The sequence below is a fragment of the Balaenoptera acutorostrata genome, chromosome 1 (assembly GCF_949987535.1).
Source record: "Balaenoptera acutorostrata chromosome 1, mBalAcu1.1, whole genome shotgun sequence".
Lineage (NCBI taxonomy): Eukaryota > Metazoa > Chordata > Mammalia > Artiodactyla > Balaenopteridae > Balaenoptera > Balaenoptera acutorostrata.
Window position 1 is genome coordinate 172348723 of NC_080064.1, and position 21509 is coordinate 172370231.

The window sequence follows — 21509 nt, forward strand, 5'->3', positions numbered from 1 at the left end:
CACCTTAATTTTCTCCTTACTGTATCCACTTTTCATGGTTAGAAGCTATCTTGTATGATTTCATATCTCATAAATAATACCATAATTGAAATTAATGTAAATATGTTACTGCCGAAATGTGTTTTTCCCTACGTAACTGTTTTCATAATATAAATACTTGGCAAGCTTTGGGTGGTTTTAAGAAGTGATGGTTTCTTTTTCTCAGGGCCTTGACCTAATTTTCCTCTGCCAACATCAATTTCAGTCTATTGAAACAGAGACCTCTGAAACATTATTAGAAACTGAAAGGCATCCCTAAACGCTCTATGATTCTTCGACTGAGTGGGTTTGCTTGAGATTAAATTTGAAATCACCATCTTGCCCATGCTATTATTTCTAAGGGATTCCGTAATCACTGGTCCACGCTGAACTTTCCTTTAGCTCTGCCGCCTGAATGGGCTGCAGCTTTGGGGCTGGGCAAGGGTGGGTAGGTGAGGTTAAACTCATTCAATAACAGAGCAAAACATCGAGGCAATACAGGAAGATGGGGCTTTGGGTTAAACCTGGAGATGGGAGAAACAGGGAAAGATAAGTGGTTCCCAACAGTTCTAGGTACTTTCACCATAGGCATCTTTGCCGCAGACATTTTCACTGCATAACTAATTGGCAGTAAGGCAATTTTTCAGTAAAAAATAAAATAATGAAAAACAAAAGAAGGACATTAAAAAGGACCTAAGGAAACATGAGAAATAAATAATAAAATTAAAAAGACTTTATTCTGAAATACAAAATATTTGAATACATTTTAAATGTGTGAAGGGGCTTCCGTGGTGGCGCAGTGGTTGAGAATCTGCCTGCCAATGCAGGGGACACGGGTTTGAGCCCTGGTCTGGGAAGATACCACATGCCGCGGAGCAACTAGGCCCGTGCGCCAGAACTACTGAGCCTGTGCGTCTGGAGCCTGTGCTCTGCAACAAGAGAGGCCGCAATAGTGAGAGGCCCGCACACCGCGATGAAGAGTGACCCCCGCTTGCTGCAACTAGAGAAAGCCCTCGCACAGAAACGAAGGCCCAACACAGACAAAAAAAAAAAAAAAAAAAAAAAAAGTGTGAAGATTCATGGCAATACTTCGCAAATAATTGATTTTAATTTGTGGGTTGTACCTAAGCACTTTTCTCAGGAGTCTTTTGTTCATAGGATTTTATACATATTTTTTTCCTGTTGATTTGTCTCCTCATTCAGTATCACGCTTTTTCTATTTTGCTAAAATTTCTTCCTTCATTAAGAGAAGTATCAGCTTCCAAACACCAGGATGCATATTTTTAACTGAATTTTGTATTGTTTTGTGAACGCCTCTACACTGTTGTTTGTTCTTGGCATATTGTCACATGTGCTTTGGTAGATATCCCAAAGTTCTATGGGAAATGTAGGTTCAACTCTGTGCCTTTGAGGCTCTCAGCTTCTTTCTCTAGTGTATTGTGTTTCAAAATAAGAAACCAACTCCCAGGGCAAATCATCATCATCCATCAGCTCATTAAAGCCATCAATAACTGGAAGAAATGTTAACATTTCAACCAGTTGAAACCAGATTGTAAACCTTTCACAGCAAAATTGTCTTAAGCTATGCAGAAAAATGCTTGCGACAAAGATGCTTACAACAAAAATACCGAAAGAGGTACCAAACATTTCTCTCTGTTCTTTTGAGAGGGTTGGCGGGTGTAATTCTGCTGTTATGGAATAATTAGGAGTCTGCTGTTTCTTTCCTCTGGATTCTCACCCACAGGGGAGCCCTGGATTGTGGTAGCAGGGAATGGGTGTCACAGTAGCTGTAGGAAGCTTCCAGTCTCTACTGGCTACTGTTTTGGATGCCAAATAAACTTTTTATTAATGCAGGGCCAACGTGTAAAAATACTGAGTAGATGAGTAAATGAGCATTCTTTGGAAGGAGATAATGTCTCGCTGGGCTTCTCAAATACATTTTAAATATCTTTTCAAGGTGCAATAAATGTCTCACTAGAAGGATAAAATGGATTTGCTCTGTAAGAAAACACAAAATATGACTTATTTGTACATATTTGGAAAAGAATTTCTCTTTGCTTACACTCTTTCAGGTTCAAAGGGGTGCGGGCAGCTCTCCACTGGGCCTTTTTGCCCCTGGGTCTGAGACTCTTTATTGCTGTACCTGAATACTCTAGCTGTTAGGGGGGGTTTGTGGGAGGATGGGGTGGTTCAAGAGGAAAGGACTGGCTTTTTGGATGTTTACACTTTTAAATAAAAATATACAAATGACAGTTTTTTAGAAAGATGTCAATTCTTTTCTGCCTCTCACTCTCCAGACGTTTCTGACATTTTTGCTGATGGTGTCTGGGGCTGTGTATCAATGAGGTAGCTGTGGTTCACTGATTCAGTTTGTTCTGACAAAAGTCAAGCTAAGTCTAACAATTTTGGTTAGCACAAGTGTCCAAACAATTCTTAATGTCAGTAGAAACCTGATTTAGTCAACAGGCAGACAATTATTCATAAATCCTTCATCATATTCTCTTGTGGTTTCTGCCAAATGTTAATTTATTTGAGAAAAAGTCCATTTTTCTTAGCGAAAAATAATGCCAATACACTCACTGCAGGAGAATCACTGATTCTGAATCTAGTTAGGTTTGTGCAGGGCTCTGACACAAACATAAGGATGGTCCACACCGACATTTAATGGCCTCCAGACTTCAGCTTACTCTTCAGTTCTTTCAGGAGAACCAGAGGAGATGGCAAAAACAGTGAAGACCCAGGGGGAGCAATGAGCTCCTTTGCAGACCTGGAGTGTGCAAAGGCCTGGAAGCATGAGTGAGCACAGCGATTTGAGGGAATTGAAAAGAGTTCTCTGTGACTAAAGCAGACTGTACTTGCAGGGTTTATATGAATTCAGTAGGTATCTAGAACTACTGTGTGCAAAGATTGAGCTACATCTTGGCCACTGAAGTGGGCTCTGTTGTCTCACTTGGGTGCCTGACTTGCCTGCCATATCTGCTTTTCTGTTCTAAATGACTATTGCCTACAGGGAAGGGAATTGTGAATAGCTTTCTTGGACTCTGTTGATTCACAGCTACTTCTTGATGTTGTCAGGCCTAATAAAGGCCATGGACTCTTATAACAAATCAGAACCCTAAGCTATCAGCATGAATTTTATTCCTTGGGTTGAATTTTCTCTAGAACAAGTATTTAACTTTGCTGGAAGTTGGTCATGTTAGGGGGCATGAACCTTTCTGGTGAGAGGAAAAGCAGCCATGAAAGGAACCCAGCCCAAGCCTACAACACATCAGGCTCTAAGCAAAAGGAACTTTAACAATCTGTGGGGTTCTGCCAACACTTCCAACGATTATGGAAAGTTATTAATTCAGCCAATAAATATCCTACAGTGGAGTGGATGCCATACTAGGGATAAAGAAGTGAACAAAACTCACATGGAAACTGCCTACTGGAGTCTACAGTAAGTGAGGGAAGGAAAGGCAGTTAAACAATTTGGCGATTAACAGATGTTTTGGCTCATGGGCACTGCTATTTTAAAGAGTCCTGGCCTGAGCTTCAGTTGAGGTCTTGCCTCTGCTATGTGATACTTGTGTGAGTAAATTCTTCTGAGATAAAATTTTTAAGAAGTAGAATGTTGTCAAAATGTAGGAAAAGCAAGAGCCTAATAGTTTAGTATGACTGAGCAAGCCAGCTAGTTTTGAAGTGTCTTAGCAGATAGGGTCCCTGCCCTTGAAGAACTTCTAGTTTATTCTTCAAGATAAGGCTACGCTCCATAGATTCCTTTGATAGAACTTCTCTTTCTGCCTCTTTGGATTTGACCGTGCTATACCAAATGGTTTAGAGCAGACTTGGGACCTGTGGTTGTTCCGCAGAGCACTTTGCACACTCCCACCAGTTATCAGAACGCTGCAATACTGGACAGCTCGCCAGCACTGTCCCTCCACCTTCCTCCTCATCTAGGCAGGCTTCTCCTCTCTGATTGGAATAGCAGCCGTTTCTAGTCAGGTTTGAGGTGTGTGGAAGCCTGCACGGTGCCTGCATCCCCTGGGTCAGCTTGAGCTCTCGCTATAATTTCATTCCACTAGCAACAAAACCCAACCCAGTTTAAAAGGAAAAAGAGAGAAATGTGATTGAATGTAGCAGCCCTTGGTATTTGCTAAAATGCTAAATGAGGGGCCCATGTTTTTAAGAGCATATTCTAGGGGAAGTTCTGAAATTGCAAGCTGCAGCCCTTTCTCTGTGCGCTTGGTTTGGCTGATTTCCAAAGCATCAAGGCTAGCAATTGAGGGACTGAAATATAATCGGTGGCGATACATTCGCACCACATGAGACATTCTCAGCCTCCAGAGGATCCAGTGGCTGGGGGAGCAGCACACCAGCAACAGCTCCTGGCTTCCGGAGTCCGAAGGGAGGGAAGATTGGATCACAATGGTAAGAAACTCTAGAGTTTTCGGCAGATCTAGTTTGCTACCTGGGAAAGAATATTTAGCATGTGCTGTTGAAAATGGCTGTTGGTAGCATGAGACTGACTGAACAGTCTCTTGAGCTCTGGGGCACTGTCGGATTTTCAGTAGAAGGACAGGAACACCCTTGCTACCAGCACACTGATTTTTGAAGAATAATTTCTTTTGTGTCAGGAGTAATGCTGCCTTGTAATTAATAGGGACTGCTCTGCCAGGGAAGGACAGTCCCCACGGTGACCTCAGATGCAGCCCTGATCAATGCAGTCTCTGAACTGTACTCTTTCCTCTGAATGTAATTGTAATTTCCAGGAGACTGCTTCGAAGAAATAATTGCCTGTTTTCTTGATATTTTCATGTGAGAGTACAAACCCATTCATACTGAAGCAGCTTTCTTTTCTGACTAGTGAATTGTCACAGTTCTGTGAGCTTTACTGTTGATTGGAGGCATTTGCACATTAAACATTAGTAGAGCAAACTTCTAAGAGATTTTTTTTCGTTTTAAAGTTATCATATGCAGGCAGTGACAGCAGGAGCCCACGTTTAAAAGAAAGTGTTCTGTGACTTTGTTTGGAAGAAGTTTGTTTGATTCACTCTAGCAAAGCCAGTGTTGCCAGGGTTAGGGACACCTTAATGGAAATGAGGCCTCAGCATTAGAAGTTGCCGTGGAAATGACTGTGTGCTTAGTGCAGGTCTCTGCTCTCTGTGTGCCTTCTCCAACAGCTGCTTCTCCATCACACACGATACAAGGGGGAAGAGCCGGTGTAACAAGGAAGCCACTAAACTTTTCTTTCAGGAATTCAGGGATGAAGGACATTGGTAATAATATGATTATATAACATTTGGGAGAAAATAAAACCTATTACTATATAGAGAGAATGCCTGAAATACACTTATTTGACGGCACAGCTGATGTGTGGGAAATGATTATTCCGTTTATAATCCAGATGAAAGAAGAAAGTGCTGATGAAAGGAATGTGGGAAGTTTTAGAAGTAAGTCTGCCTTTCTTACAATTCAGAAAAGGGGAAACTGGAAGCTGGATTTATAAGAATATTTCATTTCTCTTTCTGCTCTCATCATCCATCCTAGATCACTTACTCATAAACAAACCCACCCCAGAAATAAAGCTGCAAAGATGAGGGTCAGATTTTCCCTTCCTTAATTAAAATCTGGTACCATTTATCATCTCATCCATTTTAGAAGCTTTCCTATCCCGTGAAGAAAACTTCACATCAGAGACTTACCTATTTCTCCTAGACCAGCAGGATGGCTAAAAATCAACGTGTCCAGCAGGAGGATTAAATAGGGCTCCTTAGTGCTCGGGAATGTTTTGCCTGAATTCTTGGGGCATAATAATTCTGTTCTTCTCTTTAATTAGCCTGAGAACATTCCTTTAAGGATTAAAAAGGAAGGGGCTACAATGCAGATAGAGTCCCTTGCCAACAAGCTTTAAACATAAGCATAGTGATGACTGTGTACGGTATTCAGGGAGAAAACTGTGTACAGTATTCAGCCAGGGGCTGAGATCACTTAAATATAATAGCACAACCTGATGAAAGCATACAGACCTCTGAAGGAGCGAACTTTCCTTTGGAGTAGGAGGAAGGGACGGTGGGAACAAAGAGAGTGACTGCAGACTGTTGGCATGTTTGCATCCAGGCCATCCTCTGGTTATTTTGATTAATCATTATTTAGAGAGTTGGAAGAATTACCCAATTGTACATTAAAATAAATGCTTTGGTCTAACTGAACTCTTCTCAACTGCAAACACTAACATGGTAACATTTTTGTAAGGAAGGCATCCTAACTGGCCAGCTTTTACAAAGGGAACAGTATTTCACCTTTCCTTTTAGTGAGAGCTCTGTGCAGAGAACAGTGGATTGAAAAACCAGTCTTTGATTGTAAGGATAGTGAATCTATAGATTAGATTTTCATTAAGTCCCTTCCATGATGAAAGGAAACCAATCTTGTTTCTCATCATGCAAATGTGATCATTTCTCTTACTTATCCAAGAGAAAAGACACTCACTGTGTGAAAAACCCTCTCCTTGACCTCGTTAGAATCTGGAACATGTCAGGGCTTGCTGGGTGTTGTACCAAATAAGTCAGCCTGGCTTGGGCCCTGGCCTCTTATTGCTTTTTTTTTTGTTTTATTTACAAATTTAAAGGAAATGCAAATAATTAAATCCATTTTACATAAGTTGTAAGTTATTTGAAAGCAAAAGAAATATATGGATGCAAACAATATTTTATAAATATTGAGGGCATATGTGCTGTGTTCCAAGTATTTTAAGCACTTTAATAACCCTCAACCTTCCTTTTAAGCAAGTGTTATCATTATCCCCATTGTACTGACGTAGGGCACAGAGAAGTTAAGTACATTCCTAAGGACATACAGCTAGTAAGGGGTAGTGCCAGGGTGGGAACAAATTCAGGGCCCTTATTTCTTAAACCACCTCATCATACAGCCTTCCAAGATAGAGAGGAAGGGGAACCAGACCAAACCTTCAATGACCCACTCTGTAAAACTACAAAAAATCTTGGACGTTTCTCTTTCCTCCTCACAGCCAATCTGCTCCCATGATAGGTCTGTTCTTCCCACTCCATGTCACTTGTTTGGTTTTCTGTTCTTTTCATGCCAACATAATTCATATCTTTTCTTCCCACTCTGGCTGATTTGCCTTGAACAATTCCCTTAAACTGGGAGATAGTCTAGTGTTATGGAAAGAGGGTTAAAAGGTATTCAGACCTAGAATTAAATTTCTGTTAGCCACACATTACTTGTGTGATTTTGGACTTTTTAAACAAACTCTTTAACAATTAATGTTTTTATCTATAAAGTGCGAATGATTCTTACCTCCATTGTGTCGTTGTGATAATTACATTAATTTGTTTCTATAAAGTAAGATGTTTGATTAGTCTGGAGACCATGCAGAGAGACAGATTAGAAGGAAGCTTTTGAAATTATCTAGGTACAGGGTGATAAGGATTTAAAATAAGATGGTGGGGAGAAAGTAAAAAAAAAAAAAAGGAGGAGATAATGTGAAAGAAAACTTCACATGCACTGGCCACTGATTAGATGTGAAATATGCAAAAGAAAAGCAAAGACCCTCACACTTGAAGCAAGTAGCTCAAGAAAGGTGAATAAACTACACTGGCTGCAATTCCTACGTTACCTGGCATCGTACCTTGTACATAGTAGGTTCTGTGTGTTGTTGAATGAATAAAGGCATATATCAAGGAAGAAAATGTCTGAGAGTCAAATATATAACAGTTGACTGCTATAGCCTATTACCCAAAGTCCAATAAGGTATTCAGAAGTGAGTGACAAGGCATTGTGTTCTGGGAAGAACATCGAGGCTGAAGATACAAAGCGGTATTTTGATTATGTTCCTCAGGAGAAGAAGGTGGCTTCAGAGGCTTAGAGGAGGTTATCTGCATCTACAGCTGTCTGTTCACAGATTCTAGAAGTTTGAAGGTGACATGAAAATGACAGATTGGATATAACTCGAAATTACTAATGGCTACAGTGCTATTTTCTTGATAATTGATAACCGGTCGTCACATTGATAAGGTAAATGGGAAGGAAGATGTGGAGGATGAGTGGATATAAAACCGCTTCTCAAAAAAATGAAACACATATAATAAAGGTCTAACTATTTTATTAATTAGAATGGGTAAGATACTGATTGAAAGGGATATTGTGCTGACTAGTTTTGGGGAATTGAATGTGTTGGTTAGCTTTGAGTTTCTCCTTCAGGATGGTGTCAAGAGCATTAGAAATTATAAATTGCACATATCAACAGTATAATGAAGGTAAATGGTCTCTCTCATCCATTTGTCTGTGGTCTTCTGTGAGCTACACTTGATAGCTAAAGGAATTGCAAAGCTGAAAATAAGCAAATATGAACTCAGTTCAAATTTTCATCCTGTTGATCAGCCTCAGGGGTACAGATGATTCATGATGGATGCTGGACAGGTTCCATTTGGTGAGAAGACGAAGAGCAAGTTTCTATGGGATGATGGGTTAAATACCATTGAAGTTGTTGCTGATTAAGGCTAATGTTAATTGTAAAATCAATGTGATAGATGGAAGACCTAGAATAAGAAAGCTAATTAGCTGGATAACCTATAAATTAAATAGGTTCAAGATGGACGAAGTCTCTGGGGAGATAGATGCTCAGAGGCTTTCAGGAAAAGTGGTATAGTTTAGGTTTTTAGCCTTAACTGCAACTTTAAGTGACCTCCTGTAAATGTGGACACAGGAGTAACATCAAACTCCTTCTCAGCTTCCAGGGGAGCTTGATAGTCCAAGTTCACTCTCTCCTCCCTTTCATTTTCTTGCTCCAATACTCCTCATCCATGAACATTCCTGGGTACCCATTAGTGTTTGTCTTTGTCACTCATCTTTTACTTCCCATTTTACTGTTTGGATTTAGCAGTGCCATGTGTGGATAATCTTCCCAGACATCCTGGACCCCTAAGGACTCGGCTATAAACATCTGCTTATTGGGTCTGTGAAGGGCCCAGACTCCCCAAAACCCACCACCCTGAGTCAGCCCCCCTTGTTGTGGCCCCACCCTTGCAGGGCAGGCATATCTGTTTGGAGAAATTTGGTGTTTGCATTCTGAAATTTACTGTGTTTGGATTTATAGCTTGTGTTACAAAAGTGCTTGGATTAATTTCCTCATTTATTTAATTGCTGTGTTTACTTTGGTTTCAAAAGTGACATCAAAATATAGTAAAACATGTATAGAAATGTTTTAAGAAATGGATAAAATAAAGGGAAAGGGGGAAATTATACCTGTATATACTTAATAAATCTTACTTTATAACTAACAGTTATGCTGCATCTATATGACTTTAATGTTTCTGACTGACTGTGGTTGATTAATCAGTTCATAGAAAGTATGGCTCATTGGCTGAGGGGTTCTATCATAGCAAGGGCAGGCTATATTGTAATATGTTGCTACACCTAAGATTTCTTCAATTTGTGTTCACTTACCATGAAGATTCTTTGCAAAACTATGTTTGTAACTTATGTTTAATAACATTGAAGAAAATGAAGACCATTTACCCATTCTAGGACTTACAATTTCTTATTAAGTTTGTGTGAAAGAGCATTAACAAATAACAGATGAATTTTTTAAGGTACTGAAAATTAAAGACTGCATGAAAATGGACTTAATTGGTTCTAGGATTATATATGTTTCCTCTCCTTGACCTTCTCTTTCATTTGCTTGGAGTACTGATTTACTTAATCAAGGACTCTTAAGTAAAAATTTTTACTCAAGTATAAGATGCAAACTGAAAAAAGTATGTAAGTCACAAATGTGCAGCTCACATTTTTGCAAAATGAACACAGTCTTATAATCAGCACCTAGTTCAAAGAGTGGAACATCACTGGCACCCGAAGCCCCCTTCATGAGGCATCTCATGATCTTGACTTATAACCCCCCAAATTCAGTTGTACTTATTTTTAAGCTTTTATGTACCCTCCTTCATTTTTGTTTTTTAAAAAAGCAAATAATCCTATTTATATAATATATCAATAGATCTCTGTGCATGGATAGAGATATGGACGACTATGCTCACCACATTAACAGTTGTGGAATTCGGGGTATATTTTCAAACTTTCTTCTTTATTCTGTTCCTCATTTGAACAGTGTTCTTTATAAACATGAGTGTGTGCCATTTACAAAAAAATATGTCAGCAACTTTTTAAAGGAACTATGATGCTTCACAGCAAGTCTTTGGAATCTTTTATGATGGACATTGGCCACGTCATTTTCCAAATCGCCTGGAGGCCAAGTCCCTGTGATGCTTTGAGCCTTTAGTGGGGAAGAGTTCTGTGGTCCCATCAGAGGTTCTCTGAATGTCAAAAGACATGGCAGACAAGATCCTTCACTCTTACTTCATACTGAAGTTTAAGGCTGAGCTACTAAAAGTACTAGAAACAGTTGTATAAAGCAGACATAAATTATAAACAGCAAAGAGTAAAATATGTTACAAGTTATTTATCTGTAGATCTTTGTAAGAAAAAAGTCTAATTGGAAATAATAGTCTTTCTAGGACTTTCATATTAAGATATAATTGATGCTTCAACTTTAGCAGAGGATCACTTATAAAGCGTTGCCAAGTACAAGTAAGTGTAAGCTCCCTTGGGCCCCTAGTAGAAGATGGGTCTGATGGCTCCCCTGCCTTGGATGGCCAACCATGTCTTCTGGGAAAATGATGTCTGCCTGACTCATTGTTTCTCAATGACTTCATATTACTATTACTTTCACATGTGTCAAAGCAGTATACTCTTATGCCTTCGAAAGTCAGGAAATATACATTCTTTTTTTTTATCTTAAGGGAAGACAGAAGAGAGCTGATGACTCTAAATCTAAAGGTAGCCTGACATAGACCTGAGGAAACTAAGACAAACTGAGTAAATCCAACTAAGTTTTTTGTTTGTTTGTTTTATTCTGATTACAAAAGAACCGGATAGCAATTGTAGAAGATGTATAACATGCTGAAAATAAAGGAAGAAAAGATCATTCAAGGATAATGCCTATTGGTTTTATATATATGATTGTAGCCTTTGTTCTTGTATAAATATCACACTCACTTGTATGCATATATACACCACACACATACAATTTTTACTAAAGACAGTAGGTTAAGTCTTCTTTCAATTATTTAGTCACAGTATCCTGCATTTTGCTTCATAGTGCTTACCACTATTTTAATTTATGTATTTATTTATTTCTACTACTATTTGGTTAATGTTTACCTCCCCAACAGACTGTGAACACCCATGAATAGGAACTGTGTCTCCTATCATAATCTTGATCGTTAGGAGAGTGCATGGCACATTAAATATTTGTTGAAATAACAAAAAATGAATATTATTTTATTTATATGTATAAGTAAATGTTCACTTATGAGTATTATTCATAAACGTGCTGTTTGGTCTTGTATTTTTTGCTAAATTTATTGTGGCCATCATTCCATGCCAATACATTTAACTCTGTGTCATCTTTTCAATGGACATGGATGTTATTTCCAATTTTCCTGCAAAATTTATTGTTTATAATGATGCTGAGTGAGCATTTTTGTACACTCAAGTTGAAGCAATTGCCAGTCCGTTTCTTTTGCTCTTTCACTCATACAGCATCAAGGGGGTAAATGATCTAATTTTAGAAGTGTTAAGTAAAGTAATGGACAGAGCGGTGGGAGGAAGCAGAGAGGGAGAGGTGGGAGAGTGTTTTCAGAAAGAATGTAGTGTTCTTTGGTTAGTCTGTGGGTTGAGAAGAGAGCTGGAAGTAAAGGAAGAGAAGCATGTGAATGAGTCCAGCAAGGCAATATCTCAGCTCGCTTGAGCTAAAATCTCTGTGACTCTGAAGTATAGAGAGCTAGGCAGAGGCCTCCAGTTCACTTTTGCACTTCATATGGTCCCCTTATAATTGGTCAAATATATAGACTTTGAAAAATGGCTTATAGTCTGTGCTTGATCAGATTTATTATACAATCAGCCTCAGGTAAATAATCCTCACTCTTTAATCATTCTACCTCAAGCACTAATGATTTAGGAGCAGCACTTGGGTGGCCAGTGCGTGCCCCACCTGGGACACTAAGGTGTCATTTCTACCCACCCATTCAGGACAACAGAATTGGCTGGGCTCAATTCTTGGGACCAGTGAACTGCTTTCAAGCTTCTAGATGCTTGGTACAACCAAGCTTCATTTCCTTCCTCTAGGGTGACTCAAAATCACACTATTGCCTAAAGATGGATGAATAAAAATATTACTTTTAAAAGATAAAAATCCCTTTTTAAAAGCTCCTTTCAAGTAATTGGGGATTGACTAGTTATTCTCAAATTGGACTGTATTCTGAACTGCTTTTGCTAGCCAGTATCTGGAAACAGGCTCCATTTAGCTCCTGTTTCTAAGTGTTTGGTGTGTAAAATCACTACTCACATTGGTATTTAAAAGATTGAAATGTATACAAACATACCCAATACTGGGCCCAGCACCCAGTAGGTATTCAGGATCTAATTGTGAATTGGAATCACCTGAACTGAACCTTGGTCAGTGGAGCACTTTTAGCTACTGTGGCTTACACTATCCCTGCTTTTCTTTCAATACATGGAATATTACTCAGCCATAAAAAGGAATGAAACTGTGCCATTTGCAGAGACGTGGATGGACCTAGAGACTGTCATACAGAGTGAATTAAGTCAGAAAGAGAAAAACAAATACCGTATAATATCACTTATATGTGGAATCTAGAAAAATGGTAGAGATGAACTTATTTGCAAAGCAGAAATAGAGTCATAGACATAGAGAGCAAACTTATGGTTAGCAAGCAGGGAAGGGGGGTGGAATGAATTGGGAGATTGGGACTGACATATATACGCTACTATGTACAAAATAGATAACTAATGAGACCCTACTGTATAGCACAGGGAACTTTATATTCAGTGCTCTGTGGTGACCTAAATGGGAAGGAAATCTAAAAAAGAGTGGATATATGTGTATGTATGACTGATTCACTTTGCTGTACAGCAAGAAATGAGCACAACGTTGTAAAGCAACTGTACTCCAATAAAAATTAAAAAATACTTGTGGAGCAGGAGGATTTTGTTTTGTTTTCAAACATTTATTCAGCATTTATTGCAGGCATGACCTTATTCCAGGAAACGAGTCTGAGAAAAAGCTCCTAATTTCATGGAGTTTGTAATCTACGGGAAGACAAGGCAAATGTATACATTAAAACCTACAACCCATGCGCATGCTTCACAGTCAATTGGATGGTCAGATGGAGCAGTCAGCATTTAGAAGAGTCTTTCTCTGTTGTGGTAGGAAAAGCCTGCCTTTGTTCCCTCGTTGCTTCCCTCACTTTCATCTGCTCTTCAACAGTTATTTATGGACTGCCAGCTGCTGCTCACCCGACTCTGTGCTTTCCTTTTTCCCGGGAGCACAACTCATCTACATTTCCCTGCTTTCCCTGCTATTAGGTGTGGACATGTGAGTGAGATCCGCCCAATTGCATGTGAGCAGAAACGATGCGGGCTACTTCCAAACCTGCCCATAAAAACTTCCCATGTATGTGCCTCCATGATTTTTCCCATTCTGCTGGCTGAACATTAATGTCTAGGGTTACTAGAAAGCCACATGTTGAAAATGGCAAAGATGCTGTCAACCTGGGTCTCCGAATGACCCTGTTGAGCAAAGGCCCCTTTCCCTTCCCCACATACACTGACTTGGACTCTACGTGAGTAAGAAATACACTTTGCTTGTATTTGAGCCATTCTACATTTTGGTCTAGTTTTTAGAACAGTTAGCAGTGAGCTAGCCTAATTTAATCAAGTTTCTACTAGGTTTTAGGCCCTATATACCAGGTAGTGGGGATACAGTGGTGACCAAGGCAGATAAGATCCCTACCCCCCTGCTTAGTTTCTGATGAGGGAGATAAACAGTAAACATGTAAACAAAGAAACCAGAACTTTACATATGGAAATACGAGCTATGAAGGAAATCAGCAGGGTGATAAGAATATCACACTGGGGAGGGGACTACTGACTATAAACTGGGCTTTGAATGAATGTTTAGCTCTTAGCTCTAAATTGGGATTGATGTTTAATTTCTGAAAGTGGGAAAATGACTATCAATCAAAGGAGGGTATAGGAAAATCATAGAAACCATGACAGCACCACAGACTTCCCTTCTAAACCTATTCCCACTGCTTCCATGAGTGGTAAGGAATTCCCTAAAGAATTCCAAAAAAATTCTGAAGACCATACTGCTCTGATTAGTTGAAGACTATCAAAGCATTAGGCAGGATGGGTCCTTAAGTTTTCTTAAAGCTCTCAGAAGCAGAGAAGAAGGTTTGTACTTAGTGGCCCCAGATGACTTCACATTGATTTTGTGCCTTTTGATGCTTCTAAGGATCAAAAGAAAAATATCATTGACTTATCCGAGGGACTTCAATATTATTGATATTATTTTTCAGTTTAAATTAGCCCTTGTGATGCCAGAAGTTGGAGTGGAGAAAGGCGGTTCTTTTTCCTCGTCTCAATATCCCTCACAACATGGTAACACCAGCACTTTGGCATTTTGTTGAAATTATAAGCTTATCGGTGTTATAGGTTAGAGCCTTAATCATGGATTGTTTTCTTTTTTGTATCCAAGACACAGAAACATACTCAAGCTGACTTAAAGAAAAGTTTGTTACGAGCAACCAAGGGACCCTAAAACCCCAGCAGGAAGTACAGCCATGCTTCCTGTGATGCTGGACCTGATTGTAGAGAGAAATCAGGTGGCTTCTTCCCTTTCACTCTCTGGCCACATCTCTGCTTCAGAATGTCTACTCCATTCTCCCGTTTATCTCTGAAGTCTCGTTTATGAGCTCATTCATTAATATATCAATATATAAGACTGCCCCTTCACTGCATACTTTTCCAAATGGCAGCCTCAGCTCAGTGACTGAGGTGTCTGTACCCCAATCCCAAACTTCCAGTGGTAAGCATCAAAAGGCACACCCCCAAGCCTTCAGTTGTGGACCCTGATTCAAGCAGCCACGTCCAGAGGGCAGGTTGTATGGCCCAAGTTGCACTTGACGTAGGCCATGTGAAGAGTGTCAGAGAAGGGGGACAGCATCAGTACAAATAAGAATAATATGCCAGCCAACTTCCATGCTGAGACTAGCATTTGCACACACCATTCTTCCTGTATACTCTATTCTAAAGATAATTTCCATTCCTACTAATGCCCAAACAACCATAAATATTGCCACACCCTCTCTGACTAGAGATGATGCCAGTGGACCACACATACCTAGTGCATCCAGAGGAGAGTTTGGGAGCTTTTTTTTTTTAACATCTTTATTGGAGTATAATTGCTTTACAATGTTGCGTTAGTTTTTGCTGTATAACAAGGTGAAATGAATCAGCTATATGTATACATATATCCCCTTATTCCCTCCCTCTTGTGCTTCCCTCCCACCCTCCCTATCTGACCCCTCTAGATGGCCACAAAGCACTGAGCTGATCTCCCTGTGCTATGCAGCTGCTTCACACTAGCTATCTATTTTATTCGGTAGTGTATATATGTCAGTACTACTCTTTCACTTCATCCCAGCTTACCTTTCCCCCTCCCTGTGTCCTCAAGTCCATTCTCTATGTCTGCATCTTTATTCCTGTCCTGCCCCTAGGTTCTTCAGAACCTTTTTTTTTTTTTTTTTTTTTTTTTTTTTTTAGTTTCCATATATATGAGTTAGCATACGGTATTTGTTTTTCTCTTTCTGACTTATTTCACTCTGTATAACATTCTCTAGGTCCATCCACCTCATTACAAATAACTCAATTTCATTTCTTTGTATGGCTGAGTAATATTCCATTGTATATATGTGCTACATCTTCTTTATCCACTCCTCTGTCGATGGACACTTAGGTTGCTTCCATGTCCTGGCTATTGTAAATAGTGCTGCAATGAACATAATGGTACATGACTCTTTTTGAATTATGGTTTTCTCAGGGTATATAGCCAGTAGTGGGATTGCTGGGTCATATGGTAGTTCTGTTTTTAGTTTTTTAAGGAACCTCTATGCTGTTCTCCACAGTGGCTGTATCAATTTACATTCCCACCAACAGTGCAGGAGGGTTCCATTTTCTCCACACCCTCTCCAGCATTTATTGTTTCTAGATTTTTTGTTGATGGCCATTCTGATTGGTGTGAGGTGGTGCCTCATTGTGGTTTTGATTTCCATTTCTCTAATGATTAGTGATTTTGAGCATGCTTTCATGCGTTTGTTGGCAATCTGTATATCTTCTTTGGAGAAATGTCTATTTAGGTCTTCCACCCATTTTTGGATTGGGTTGTTTGTTTTTTTGATATTGAGCTGCATGAGCTGCTTGTAAATTTTGAAGATTAATCCTTTGTCAGTTGCTTCATTTGCAAATATTTTCTCCCATTCTGAGGGCTGTCTTTTCATCTGGTTTATGGTTTCCTTTGCTGTGCAAAAGCTTTTAAGTTTCATTAGGGCCCATTTGTTTATTTGTGTTTTTCTTTCCATTTTTTTAGGAGGTGGGTCAAAAAGGATCTTGCTGGGATTTATGTCATAGAGTGTTCTACCTATGTTTTCCTCTAAGAGTTTGATAGTGTCTGGCCTTACATTTAGGTCTTTAATCCATGTTGAGTTTATTTTTGTGTATGGTATTAGGAAGTGTTCTATTTTCATTCTTTGACATGTAGCTGTCCAGTTTTCCCAGCACCACTTATTGGAGAGGCTGTCTTTTCTCCATTTTATATTCTCGCGTCCTTTATCAAAGATAAAGTGACCATATGTGTGTGGGTTTACCTCTGGGCTTTCTATCCTGTTCCATTGATCTATATTTCTGTTTTTGTGCCAGTACCATACTGTCTTGATTACTGTAGCTTTGTAGTACAGTCTTAAGTCCAGGAGCCTGATTCCTCCAGCTTCGTTTTTCTTTCTCAAGATTGCTTTGGCTATTCGGGGTCTGTTGTGTTTCCTTACAAATTGGGAAATGTTTTGTTCTAGTTCTGTGAAAAATGCCAGTGGTAGTTTGACAGGGATTGCATTGAATCTGTAGATTGCTTTGGGTAGTAGAGTCATTTTCACAATGTTGATTCTTCCAATCCAAGAACATGGTATATCTCTCCATCTGTTTGAATCATCTTTGATTTCTTTCATTAGTGTCTTATAATTTTCTGCATACAGGTCTTTTGTCTCCTTAGGTAGGTTTATTCCTAGGTATTTTATTCTTTTTGTTACAATAGTAAATGGGAGGGTTTCCTTAGTTTCTCTTCCAGATTTTTCTTCATTAGTGTATAGGAATGCAAGATATTTCTGTGCATTAATTTTGTATCCTGCTACTTTATCAAATTCATTGATTAGTTCTAGTAGTTTTCTGGTTAACATCTTTAGGATTCTCTATGTAAAGTATCATGTCATCCGCAAACAATGACAGTTTTACTTCTTCTTTTCTGATTTGGATTCCTTTTATTTCTTTTTCTTCTCTGATGGCCGTGGCCAAAACTATGTGGAATAATAGTGCTGAGAGTGGGCACCCTTGTCTTGTTCCTGATCTTAGAGGATATGGTTTCAGTTTTTCACCACTGAGTACGATGTTGGCTGTGGGTTTGTCATATATGGCCTGTATTATGTTGAGGTAGGTTCCCTCTATGCCCATTTTATGGAGAGTTTTTATCATAAATTGGTGTTGTATTTTGTCGAAAGCTTTTTCTGCATCTATTGAGACTATCATATGTTTTTTATCCTTCAATATGTTAATATGGTGTATCGCATTGGTTTGCGTACATTGAAGAATCCTTGCATTCCTGGGATTAAACCCGACTTGATCATGGTGTATGATCCTTTTAATGTGCTGTTGGATTCTGTTTGCTAGTATTTTGTTGAGGATGTTTGCCTCTGTGTTCATCAGTGATATTGGCCTGTAGTTTTCTTATTTTGTGACCCCTTTGGTTTTGGTATCAGGGTGATGGGGGCCTCGTAGAATGAGTTTGGGAGTGTTCCTCCCTCTGCTATATTTTGCAGGAGTTTGAGCAGTATAGGTGTTAGCTCTTCTCAAATGTTTGATAGAATTCGCCTGTGAAGCCATCTGGTCCTGAGCTTTTGTTTGTTGGAAAATTTTTAATCACAGTTTCAATTTCAGTGCTTGTGATTGGTCTGTTCAAATTTTCTGTTTCTTCCTGGTTCAGTCTGGGAAGGTTGTGCTTTTCTAAGAATTTGTCCATTTCTTCCAGGTTGTCCATTTTATTGGCATATCATTTCTTGTAGTAATCTCTCATGATCCTTTGTATTTCTGCAGTGTCAGTTGTTACTTCTTTTCATTTCTAATTCTGTTGATTTGAGTCTTCTCCTTTTTTTTCTTGATGAGTCTGGCTAATGGTTCATCAATTTTGTTTATCTTCTCAAAGAACCACCTTTTCGTTTTATTGATCTTTGCTATTGTTTCCTTCATTTCTTTTTGATTTATTTCTGACCTGATCGTTATGATTTCTTTCCTTCTGCTAACTTTGGGGTTTTTTTGGTTCTTCTTTCTGTAATTGCTTTAGGTGTAAGGTTAGGTTGTTTATTTGAGATTTTTCTTGTTTCTTGAGGTAAGATTGTATTGCTATAAACTTCCTTCTTAGAACTGCTTTTGCTGCATCCCATAGGTTTTGGGTGGTCATTTTTTCATTGTCATTTGTTTCTAGGTATTTTTCGATTTCCTCTTTGATTTCTTCAGTGATCTCCTGGTTATTTAGTAGCATATTGTTTAGCCTCCATGTGTTTGTATTTTTTACATTTTTTCCTGTGATTGATATCTAGTCTCGTAGCGTTGTGGATGGAAAATATACTTGATACGATTTCAGTTTTCTTAAATTCACTGAGGCTTGATTTGTGACCCAGGATATGTTCTATCTTGGAGAATGTTCCATGAACACTGGAGAAGAAAGTGTACTCTGTTGTTTTGGGGTGGAATGTCCTATAAATATCAATTAAGTCCGTCTGGTCTAATGTGTCATTTAAAGCTTGTGTTTCCTTATTTATTTTCAGTTTGGATGATCTGTCCTTTAGTGATAGTGGGGTGTTAAAGTCCCTTACTATGATTGTGTTACTGTCGATTTCCCCTTTTATGGCTGTTAGTATTTGTATTGAGCGCCTCAATACCTTATGTATTGCGGTGCTCCTATGTTGGGTGCCTAAATATTTACAATTGTTATATCTTCTTCTTGGATTGCTCCCTTGATCATTATGTAGTGTCCTTCTTTGTCTCTTGTAATAGTCTTTATTTTAAAGTCTATTTTGTCTTATATGAGAATTGCTACTCCAGCTTTCTTTTGATTTCCATTTGCATGGAATTTCTTTTTCCATCCCCTCACTTTCAGTCTGTATGTGTCCCTGGGTCTGAAGTGGGTCTCTTGTACACAGCATATATATGGGTCTTGTTTTTGTATCCATTCAGCCAGTCTGTGTCTTTTAGTTGGAACATTTAATCCATTTACATTTAGGGTAATTATCGATATGTATGTTCCTATTACCATTTTCCTTATTGTTTTGGGTTGTTTTTATAGGTCTTTTTCTTCTCTTGTGTTTCCTGCCTAGAAAAGTTCCTTTAACATTTGCTGTAGAGCTGGTTTGGTGGTGCTGAATTCTCTTAACTTTTGCTTGTCTGTAAAGGTTTTAATTTCTCTGTCGAATCTAAATGAGATCCTTGTGGGTTGAGTAATCTTGGTTGTAGGTTTTTCCCTTTCATCACTTTAAATATGTACTGCCACTCCTTTCTGGCTTGCAGAGTTTCTGCTGAAAGATCAGCTGTTAACCTTATGGGGATTCCCTTGTATGGTATTTGTCGCTTTTCCCTTGCTGCTTTTAATATTTTTTCTTTGTATTTAATTTTTTTGATAGTTTGATTAATATGTATTTTGGCATGTTTCTCCTTGGATTTATCCTGTATGGCACTCTCTGTGCTTCCTGAACTTGATTCACTATTTCCTTTCTCATGTTAGGGAAGTTTTCAACTATAATCTCTTCAAATATTTTCTCAGACCCTTTCTTTTTCTCTTCTTCTTCTGGGACCCCTATAATTCGAATGTTGGTTTGTTTAATGTTGTCCCAGAGGTCTCTGAGACTGTCCTCAATTCTTTTCATTCTTTTTTCTTTATTCTACTCTGCAGCATTTATTTCCACTATTTTATCTTCCAGGTTACTTATCTGTTCTTCTGCCTTAGTTATTCTGCTATTGATTCCATATAGAGAATTTTTAATTTCATTTATTGTTGTGTTCATCATTGTTTGTTTGCTCTTTTGTTCTTCTGAGTCCTTGTTAAATGTTTCTTGTATTTTCAACATTCTATCACCAAGATTTTGTATATCTTTATTATCATTACTGTGAATTCTTTTTCAGGTAGACTGCCTATTTCCTCTTCATTTGTTTGGTCTGGTGGGTTTTTACCTTGCTCCTTCATCTGCTGCATATTTCTCTGTCTTTTCATTTTGTTTAACTTACTGTGTTTGGGGTTTTCTTTTTGCAGGCTTCAGGTTCATAGTTCCCACTGTTTTTGGTGTCTGCCCCCAGTGGGTGAGGTTCGTTCAGTGGCTTGTGTAGGATTCCTGGTGGAGGGGACTGGTGCCTGTGTTCTGTTGGGTGGGGCTGGATCTTGTCCTTCTGGTGGGCTGATCCGTATCTGGTTGTGTGTTTTGGGGCGTCTGTGAACTTAGTATGACTTTACACAGCCTCTGTGCTAATGAATGGGGTTGGATTCCTGTCTTGTTAGTTGTTTGGCCTAGGGCATCCAGCACTGGAGCTTGTTGGCCATTGGGTGGAGTTGGGTCTTTGTCTTGAGGTGGAGATCTCTTGGGAGAGCGCTCACCAATTGATATTACGTGGGGCTGGGAGGTCCCTGGTGGTCCAATATCCTGGACTTGGCTCTCTCATGTCGGAGGCTTAGGCCTGACATGTGGCCGGAGCGCCAAGACCCTGTCAGCCACACAGCTCAGAAGAAAAGGAAAAAAAAAAGGATAAAACAAAAAACAATAAAGTAAAAAAAAAGAGAGAGCCACCAAACCAATAAACAAATCCACCAATGATAACAAGCACTGAAAACTAAGCTAAAATAAACATAAAAATCAGAAACAGATCAGTTGCAGAAAGCAAACCCCAAGTCTACAATTGCTCCCGCCTCAATTTTGGGAACATTCGTTGTCTATTCAGGTATTCCACAGATGCAGGGTTCATCAAGTTGATTGTGGAGATTTAATCCGCTGCTTCTGAGTCTGCATGGAGAAATTTCCCTTTCTCTTCTTTGTTCACACAGCTCCTGGAGTTCAGCTTTGGTTTTGGCCTTGCCTCTGTGGGTAGGTCGCCCTCAGGTGTCTGCTCCCTGCCCAGACAGGAGAGGGTTAAAGCAGCAGCTGATTAGGGCTCTCTTGCTTACTCAGGCCAGGGAGAGGGAGGGGTATGGTAGTCATAATTAGAATGTGGGGTGAGCCTGCGGCGTCAGAGGCTGGCATAACATTGCAACAGCCTGAGGCACGCTG

At 39.2% G+C, this 21509-nt stretch overlaps 1 protein-coding gene across 3 annotated transcripts in view; it reads left to right on the forward strand.

Annotated features, from left to right (window-relative positions):
* PLD5 (phospholipase D family member 5) overlaps positions 1 to 21509 on the forward strand; it is a 480564-nt gene that overhangs the window by 83796 nt on the left and 375259 nt on the right. The window contains exon 1 of one of the 3 annotated variants that reach the window (XM_057535048.1): positions 4294 to 4428. The exons of the other annotated variants lie outside the window; for them this stretch is intronic. The gene's annotated coding sequence lies outside the window, so the exon portion shown is untranslated. Of the gene's footprint in view, positions 1 to 4293; positions 4429 to 21509 lie in introns of those variants that run through there. 3 annotated transcript variants of the gene reach the window in all.